Here is a 10,019-nt window from a genome sequence, read left to right on the forward strand (position 1 = left end):
ACTAACAGAGGGGCTGCTGGTTCGAGTCGCTGCCATCAGAGTCGCCGCTGGTTCGAGTCGCTGCCGTCAGAGGGGCTGCTGGTTCGAGTCGCTGCCGTCAGAGTCGCCGCTGGTTTGAGTCGCTGCCATCAGAGGGACCGCTGGTTCGAGTCGCTGCCGTCAGAGGGGGAGCTGGTTCGAGTCGCTGCCGTCAGAGGGGGAGCTGGTTCGAGTCGCTGCCGACAGAGGGGCCGCTGGTTCGAGTCACTGCCGTCAGAGTCGCCGCTGGTTCGAGTCACTGCCATCAGAGTCGCCGCTGGTTCGAGTCGCTGCCGTCAGAGGGGTCGCTGGTTCGAGTCACTGCCGTCAGAGTCGCCGCTGGTTCGAGTCGCTGCCGTCAGAGGGGCTGCTGGTTCGAGTCACTGCCGTCAGAGGGGGAGCTGGTTCGAGTCACTACCGACAGAGTCGCCGCTGGTTCGAGTCGCTGCCGTCAGAGGGGCCGCTGGTTCGAGTCGCTGCCGTCAGAGTCGCCGCTGGTTCGAGTCACTACCGACAGAGGGGTCGCTGGTTCGAGTCGCTGCCGTCAGAGGGGCCGCTGGTTCGAGTCGCTGCCGTCAGAGTCGCCGCTGGTTCGAGTCACTGCCGTCAGAGGGGTCGCTGGTTCGAGTCGCTGCCGTCAGAGGGGTCGCTGGTTCGAGTCGCTGCCGTCAGAGGGGGAGCTGGTTCGAGTCACTACCGACAGAGTCGCCGCTGGTTCGAGTCACTACCGACAGAGTCGCCGCTGGTTCGAGTCACTGCCGTCAGAGGGGGAGCTGGTTCGAGTCGCTGCCGTCAGAGGGGGAGCTGGTTCGAGTCACTGCCAACAGAGGGGCCGCTGGTTCGAGTCACTGCCGTCAGAGGGGCTGCTGGTTCGAGTCGCTGCCGTCAGAGTCACCGCTGGTTCGAGTCACTGCCGTCAGAGGGGTCGCTGGTTCGAGTCGCTGCCGTCAGAGGGGTCGCTGGTTCGAGTCACTGCCGTCAGAGGGGTCGCTGGTTCGAGTCGCTGCCGTCAGAGGGGTCGCTGGTTCGAGTCGCTGCCGTCAGAGGGGGAGCTGGTTCGAGTCGCTGCCGTCAGAGGGGTCGCTGGTTCGAGTCGCTGCCGTCAGAGGGGGAGCTGGTTCGAGTCACTACCGACAGAGTCGCCGCTGGTTCGAGTCACTACCGACAGAGTCGCCGCTGGTTCGAGTCGCTGCCGTCAGAGGGGTCGCTGGTTCGAGTCGCTGCCGTCAGAGGGGGAGCTGGTTCGAGTCGCTGCCGACAGAGGGGCCGCTGGTTCGAGTCACTACCGTCAGAGGGGCCGCTTGTTCGAGTCGCTTCCGTCAGAGGAGACGCTGGTTCGAGTCGCTACTAACAGAGGGGCCGCTGGTTCGAGTCGCTACTAACAGAGGGGTCGCTGGTTCGAGTCGCAGCCGTCAGAGGGGCCGCTGGTTCGAGTCGCTACTAACAGAGGGGTCGCTGGTTCGAGTCGCTGCCGTCAGAGGGGGAGCTGGTTCGAGTCGCTGCCGACAGAGGGGCCGCTGGTTCGAGTCACTACCGTCAGAGGGGCCGCTTGTTCGAGTCGCTTCCGTCAGAGGAGACGCTGGTTCGAGTCGCTACTAACAGAGGGGCCGCTGGTTCGAGTCACTACTAACAGAGGGGCCGCTGGTTCGAGTCACTACTAACAGAGGGGCCGCTGGTTTGAGTCACTACCAACAGAGGGGCCGCTGGTTCGAGTCACTACTAACAGAGGGGCCGCTGGTTTGAGTCACTACCAACAGAGGGGCCGCTGGTTTGAGTCACTACTAACAGAGTCGCCGCTGGTTCGAGTCACTACTAACAGAGGGGCTGCTGGTTGGAGTCACTACCAACAGAGGGGCCGCTGGTTCGAGTCGCTGCCGTCAGAGGGGCCGCTGGGTCCTGATGCTCTTGAAGATGTTATCTAAATTTTGAGATATATAGATTGGACTGTTGTTCATATTGACCTCTTTCAGTTATTCTGTGTGTTCCCATCTTTCTTGCTCTTTGGGTGATCTGGTAGTTTTTGTTTGTGGGTGTTTGGGATTTGTTTCTTTCTCTTTTTGTACAGGGCGGGAGGGGTAGGAATTGGCCTTTTTCTTTCAACTACCTGTATGATTTTCTGTATTTCGTGGCTATCTGCAGAATACAAATCTCAGAGTTGTATTCTGCATACAAGATTTGATAATAAACTGAAGCTTTGAACCTTTGAAGGGTGAAAAGTGAAAAGTTTAGGGGGAAAATGAGGGGGAACCTCTTCACTCAGAGGATCGTGAGAGTGTGAAACGAGCTGTCGTCCCCTCCCAGCCTCTCTCTCCCTATTCCCCTCCTCCAACTGCCCATTTTCCCTCCTCACCCACATTCACCCATCACCTCCCAGCCTGTGTCACTATACCTACTCTCCCCTCCTCCATCTGCCCGTCACCCCTCCTCACCCAGATCTACCCATCACTTCCCCGCCCTTGCTTCACCCCCTTACCCTCAACCATGAGCAGAATTAGGCTGTTTGGCCCATCGAGTCTGCTCTGCCATTCCATCATAACTGATATATTATCCCTCTCAACTTCATTCTCCTACCTTCTCCTCGTACCCTTTGATGACCTGACTAATCAAGAACCGACCAACCTCCCCTTTACACTTTTCAGGTGGGTAATAGTAAAAAGTTCTGTAGTTATCCTTTACTGACTGGATACTGTATATTTCCCATAAGTTTAATTCTCATGATGAACAGAAATACTGCTGGTGTATTCAGAGCAAAACGATAGGGATTACTATTTCTGACCTTCCAGACTTACCGACAGACAGAAACGTAACCCTTACTAGCCCGAGAGCTGTCCTTTATTGATTAATCTTCTGAAGTGGCATTTCATTACCCATTCTCACAATCTAACTCACATTCTGCCTCACTGTGGCCCTTGCTCTAGAACTGAACACTAAATTCTGCATTCTGGGACTGCTTTTCCCTGTACTACCTACATGATCAGTATGGATGGTCTGCAAGAGGAGGTGTTTCACTGTATCTCAGGACTGGACAATACCTATTCCAGTTCCAGTTCTATCCTTACCTTACAATTTCCGGTGTGTGCAACCCCGCTTTTGAGAATTTTCTGTGGAATAATTTGCGACCAGTCAAGAGGGTTTAATGCATCCTGGAAGTGAGGGAACCTCGAACAACGTGGTGCCCTTTCCCCCGGTAGTGTTGCAAGGGCAGTTTCAGTTCCGCACTGGAGACTGTGGACTCCTGACCTCCCCCAGTGATGGCGGTATGGCCGCCAACCCCCCCAAATATCCAGCCTGTGTGCACTTCCAAGCTGTATTTTTGTTGACTGTTGAAAGTTTCCGAAGCCCGTTGAAAAGCACAACTGCTTATTTTTGAACCGTATTTCTTTCCTTATGAATTCAGATTTCTCTGGAACACGAAATCCTGCTTCACCCTCGTTACTTTGGGCCCAACCTCCTCAATACTGTCAAACAGAAGCTGTTCACCGAGGTGGAAGGAACCTGCACTGGGAAGTGAGTGACCGGCGGGTCCCGTTTAAAATCCTTATTCAGAACAGTACATGTCACAAACGGCAGGAATGTCTCATGTTTGTCACAGTGTTTTTCCGTTGTGGTTGCTGTGTTTGCAATTAGATTTAAAGCTGCCTGCATAAATTTCCCAGTCTGATATTTTGTGTGTTTTCTTTGGACTTGTTTATCGATGTTCTGGCGTTCCTAGATGTCCACGTGAAGGTGTGAGTGGGCCACCAAATGAAATTGGTGCAGTTTGTGTTACAAAGATGCTGCTGTTTCTCCAGTAACCAAAGACTTCTAGTCTGTGCATGCGGCTTCTGTCCCATAAGAGCAGAATTAGGCCAATTGGCCTTCGAGTCTACTGTGCCACTCCATCATGACTGGGAAATTATCCCCTCAACCCCATTCTCCTGCCATCTTTCTGTAACCTCCTTACTAATTAACAACCTATCAACCTCTACTTTAAATATACCACAGTCAATTGCCACAATGAATTCCACAGATTTCCCACCCTCTATCTAAAGAAATTCCTCCTCATCTCTGTTCTAAAAGAAGAAGAATAGCCCTTAACTCGGCAGTGGAGTCATCGGGGCACTGTCAAGATGGTGTTTCCATAGCAAGCTATTCTTGTTTTTACGAGGCCGAGCTGCTAGCTCGACGCTCAACCCGACTTGGATTCAAACTCGGGAACCTTCGCTCTGGAGTCCAGCACTGATACTAATGCACCACCAAGTGGGACTCTGTTCTAAAAGGACATCCTTGTATTCAAGGCTGTGTCCTCTGGTCCTAGACTCTTCCACTACAGAAAACATCCATATCTTGGCCTTTCAATAATTGATAGGTTTGAGTGAGAACACCTCTCATCCTTCTAAACTCCTGCGAGTACAGGCCCAGAGCCATCTAACATTAATCCTTTCATTGCCGGGTTCAATCTCATGAACCTCCTTCAGACCGTCTCTAATGCAGAGTATCTTCCTTCGATAATGGACTGAAAACTGCTCACAAAACTCCCCAGCTCACCTCTTCACATGAGTTATTTCCCCCCTGTCTTTCAGTCCAGACGAAAAATCATCTGTCCATCCCCCCCACCCCCCCCCCCCCCGGCCTGCCACCCACCCACAGATGCTCCCTGTGAGATGAGTTCCTTCTGTGATTTGTACTTCACTTCACTCCAGGCTCCTTGTGTCTCTGTTGTATCCTGATTGTTATGGAATTACAAGAATTAATGATTGATCATGCAGTCCTGTGGTTAAGTGATGGGTTCACTTATGTGCCTGCTGGCCGAGATGAATAGTTATACTGACGTGTGTACACCATATGACACACAAACCGCTCCCACATCATCTCATTATGGTGGAATCCAATGGTTGGAGTGACTGAGATAAGAAAACCCACAGCCAAGTGCTTGTGACACCACCTGCATCATGGGGGCATTGGATATGCCATTGTGATCTTCCTCAAGATAGGGTACAGGTCTGATTGCATGAACTACAGTAGTCAACATAAGAATTCGGCTAGGACCAAGTGTGGCATCTGCCGAGCAAAGGTCTGCTTTTCAGAGCAATGCACAAAATGCCGGACGAGCTCAACAGGTCAGGTGGCGTTTATGGAGGCAGAGAGACAATTGCCATTTTGGAGCAAAGGGTCTCGGCCTAAAATGTCGAGGATGCTGCCTGACCTGCTGAGCTCCTCCAGCATTTCGTGTACACATCCTTCAGGAGCTGTCTCTCAAAAAGTCAGCGTCCTTTATCAAAGACCGCCAGCACCCAGGGCATGTCCTTTTCTCACTGTACCCATCAGGGAGGAGGTACAGAAGCTTGAAGGCACACACTCAACGATTCAGGAACAGCTTCTTCCCCTCTGCCATCAGGTAGGAGGTACAGGAGCCTGAAGGCACACACTCAACGATTCAGGAACAGCTTCTTCCCCTCTGCCATCAGGGAGGAGGTACAGAAGCCTGAAGGCACACACTCAACGATTCAGGAACAGCTTCTTCCCCTCTGCCTTCCGATTCCTAAATGGACATTGAATCTTTGGACACTACCTCACTTTTTTTAATATACAGTATTTCTGTTTTTGCACATTTTTAATAATCTATTCAATATACATAATTGATTTACTTGTTTATTTATTATTTTGTTTTATTTTATTTTTTCTCTCTCTCTGTTGCATTGAACTGCTGCTGCTAAGTTAACAAATTTCACGTCACATGCTGGTGATAATAAACCTGACTGATTCTGATTTTCAGTCTCTGCAGAACCTCTCGTGTTTACGATTGGCTACTCAGGACTGATCTGCTCCACCATTCAACTACATCACAACCGATCTATCTCAACACCATCTCTTACCCAATTGTCACATAGCAGTAATCCTCCATTATCTGTTAAATCCTACAGCTCCCCAGGGCACAGAATTTCATATGTTCGCCATCTTCAGAACAATCCTCCTCATCTCAGTCCCTTGTTCCACAAATGGCCATAAGACGGAGCATAATTAAGCCATTCAGCCCATCGAGTCATTCTTCTAAACTCCAATGAGTACAAGCCCAGAGCCTTCAAACACTTCTCATATGTTAACCCTTTCATTCCTAGAATCATTGTCATGAACCATTTCTAATGATAGCTCATTTTTTAATAAGATAAGATGCCTTATAAAGCCTCAACATTGCATTCTTGCTTTTTCATTCTTGTCCTCTTGCTAACATTGCATTTGACTTCTTTACCACTGACTCTACCTGCAAGTTAATCTGTAGTGAATCCTACACAAGGGTTCCCAAGCCCCTTTGCACCTCTGATTTTTGAATTTTCTCCCCATTTAAGAAATAACCTACAGCTTTATTCTTTCTACCAAAGAGCATGACCAAACATTTCCCTACACCATAATTGCATCTTTCACTTCTTTGTCCACTCTCCCAATCTGTCTAAACCCTTCTGCAAAGTCCCTGCTTCCTCAACACCACCTGCCCTTCCAACTGTCTGCAAACGTGGGCACAGAGCCATCAATTCTGTCATCCAAATCACTGACGTATAACACGAAAATAAGCGTTCCTAATACCAAACCCTGCAGGACATCACTTGCCTCCAGCAGTTAACCCGAATAGGACCCCTTCATTTCAAGTCTTTGCCTGCTGCCGGTAAACCAGTCTTCTGTCCACGCTGGTATCATACCTGTAATATTGTGGGATCTTATCTTGTTAATCAGCCTCATGTGTAGCACCTTGTCAAAGACTTTCAGCAAATCCTAGTAAATAACATCCACTGACTCTCCTTTGTCTATCCTGCTTGTTATTTCCTCAAGGAATTCCAACAGATTTGTCAGGCAAGATTTTCCCTTTAAGGAAGCCATGCTGACTTTGGCCTACTTTAACGTGCGCCCTGGAAACTCGTCCTTAATAATGGATCCAACATCTTCCACGCCCCTGAGGTCAGGCTAATGGGCCTCGCATTAGGGTTAGGGTTAGGGTTAACCCTAACCCTCTTCTGCCTCCCTCCCTCCCTTAAAGAGTGGAGTGACATTTGCAATTTTCCAGTCTTCCACGACTATTCCAGAATCTAGTGATTATTGAAGATCATTACTAATGCCTCCATGATCTCTTCAGTCTCTCTGAACTCTGGGTTGTAGTCCATCTGGTTCGGGTGACTTACCTACCTTCAAACCTTTCAGCATCCTAAGCACCTTCTCCTTAGTAATAGCAACCACGCTCACTTCTGCTCTCTGACACTCTCAACTTTCTGGCATACTGTTAGTGTCTTCCGCAGTGAAAACCGACGCAAAATTCTCATTAAGTTCATCAGCCATCTCTTTGTCTCCCAGTCCTAGAAGGAACCCTTGGGAGACAGTGATTCAGTTTTATTTTCCAGAATCAGAATCAGGTTTATTATCACAGCATGTGTCGTGAAATTTGTTAACTTAGCAGCAGTTCAATGCAATTCATAATATAGAAGAAAAGTAATAATAATAAATAAGTAAAACAATTTAGTATATGTATATTGAATAGATTGAAAAATCATGCAAAAAACAGAAATAACATATGTTAAAAAAAAGTGTGCAAGTGTTCAAGGGTTCAATGTCCATTTAGGAATCGGATGGCAGAGGGGAAGAAGCTGTTCCTGAATCGTTCAGTGTGTGCCTTCAGGCTCCTGTACCTCCTCCCTGATGGCAGAGGGGAAGAAGCTGTTCCTGAATCGTTCAGTGTGTGCCTTCAGGCTCCTGTACCTCCTCCCTGATGGCAGAGGGGAAGAAGCTGTTCCTGAATCGTTGAGTGTGTGCCTTCAGGCTCCTGTACCTCCTACCTGATGGTAACAATGACAAAAGGGCATGTCCTGGATACTGAGATCCTTAATAATGGACGCTGCCTTTCTGAGACACCGCTCTTTGAAGACAACCTGGGTAGCCTTTGTAGGCTAGTGCCCAAGATGGAGCTGACTAAATTTACAACCCTCTGCAGCTTCTTTCGGTCCTGTGCAGTAGCCCCTCCATACCAGACAGTGATGCAGCCTGTCAGAATGCTCTCCACGGTACATTTATAGATGTTTTTGAGTGTATTCATTGACATACCAAATCTCTTCAAACTCTTAATGAAGTATAGTTGCTATCTTGCCTTCTTTATAACTGCATTGATATGTTGGGACCAGATTAGGTCCTCAGAGATCTTGAGTAGCGCTGAGTAGGCTATGGTCAATTATGGAAAACTCTGAACATCCTCTACATAGCACCATCCAGAGACAGAGAAGCAGTTTCAGCGACAGGTTACTATCGATGCAATGCTCCTCAGACAGGATGAAGAGGTCAATACTCCCCAATGCCATTAGGCTTTACATTTCAACCGCCAGGACTTAAGAACTTTTTAAAAGCTATTATTAATGCTTTTTGAGATAGTGATTTAGATGCATATCATATTTTTTACTGAGTTAAGTATTGTATGTAATTAGTTTTGCTACAACAAGTGTATGGGACATTGGAAAAAAAGTTGAATTTCCCCATGGGGATGAATAAAGTATCTATCTATCTATCTATCTATCTATCTATCTATCTAACCCTTCCTGAAGTCCGCCATCAGCTCTTTCATCTTACTGATGTTGAGTGCCAGGTTGTGGCTGCGACACCACTCCACTGATTGCCATATCTCACTCCTGTACGCCCTCTCGTCACCACCTGAGATTCTACCAACAATGGTTGTATCATCAGCAATTTATAGATATTATTTGAGCTATGCCTGACCACAATCATGGGTATAGAGAGAGTAGAGCAGTGGACTAAGCACACACCCCTGAGGTGCACCAGTGTTGATTGTCAGCGAGGAAGAGATATTATCACCAATCCACACAGATTGTGGTCTTCCGGTTAGGAAGTCGAGGATCCAATTGCAGGGGGAGGCACAGAGGCCCAGGTTCTGCAACTTCTCAATCAGGATTGTGGGAATGATGGTATTAAATGCTGAGCTATAGTCAATAGTGCAGTGGTCCAATATCCTCTCTTTTACTCTTTATATATCTGAAATAAACTTTTGCTATCCCCTTTGATATTTTTGATTAGCATACCTTCATATTTCATCTTTTCTCTCCTTATAGTTTTTTTAGTTGCCTTTGGTTGTTTTTTTCAAAGCTTCCCAATCCTCTAACTTTCCATATTTTTGCTATATTGTATGTCCTCTCTTTGTCTTGGCTTTGACTTGTCACCCACGGTTGCCTCATCCTCCCTTCAGAATTTTTCTTCATCTTTGGGATATATCTAACTTGTGTCTTCTGAATTGCCCCCAGAAACTCCATACATTGCTGTCCTGCTATTATCCCCTTCTAATTAACTTTGGCAAGCTCCTCACTCATGCCTCTGTAATCCCTTTTACTCTACTGTAAAACGGATACGTCCGACTTTGCCTTGTCCCTCTCAAACAGCAAGATGAATTCTATCATTTTATGATCACTGTCTCCCAAGGGTTCCTTTACCTTAAACTCCCTAATCGAATCTGGTTCATTACACAGCACCCCGTCCAGAATAACCTTTCTCCAAATGAGCTCAACTACAAGCTGCTCTAAAAAGCCACCTCGTAGACATTCTATAAATTCTCTTTCTTGGGATCTAGCACCAACCTGGTTTTCCCAATCTACCTGCATGTTGAAAACCCTCATGACCATTGTAATATTGCCCTTCTGTCCTGCTTTTTCTGTCTCTCGTTGTAGTTTGCAGCCCACGTCCTGGCTACTGTTTGGAGGCCTGCATGTAACTCCCATCAGGGTCTTTTCACCCTTGCTGTTTCTTAACTCTACCCACAATGATTCTACAAATTCTGATCCTATGCCTCATCCTAAGTACTTGATTTCATTTTTTTTACCAACAAGGCCCCTCCACCTCCCTGCCTGCCTTTTTGATATAACGCATGGATGTTAAGCTCCCAAGTATGAACTTCTTTAAGCCATGATTCAGTGATGCCCACAACTTCATACCTATTGATCTCTAACAACGCTACAAGATCATCTACATTGTTCCGTCTACTG

The sequence above is a fragment of the Hemitrygon akajei genome, chromosome 28 (assembly GCF_048418815.1).
Source record: "Hemitrygon akajei chromosome 28, sHemAka1.3, whole genome shotgun sequence".
Lineage (NCBI taxonomy): Eukaryota > Metazoa > Chordata > Chondrichthyes > Myliobatiformes > Dasyatidae > Hemitrygon > Hemitrygon akajei.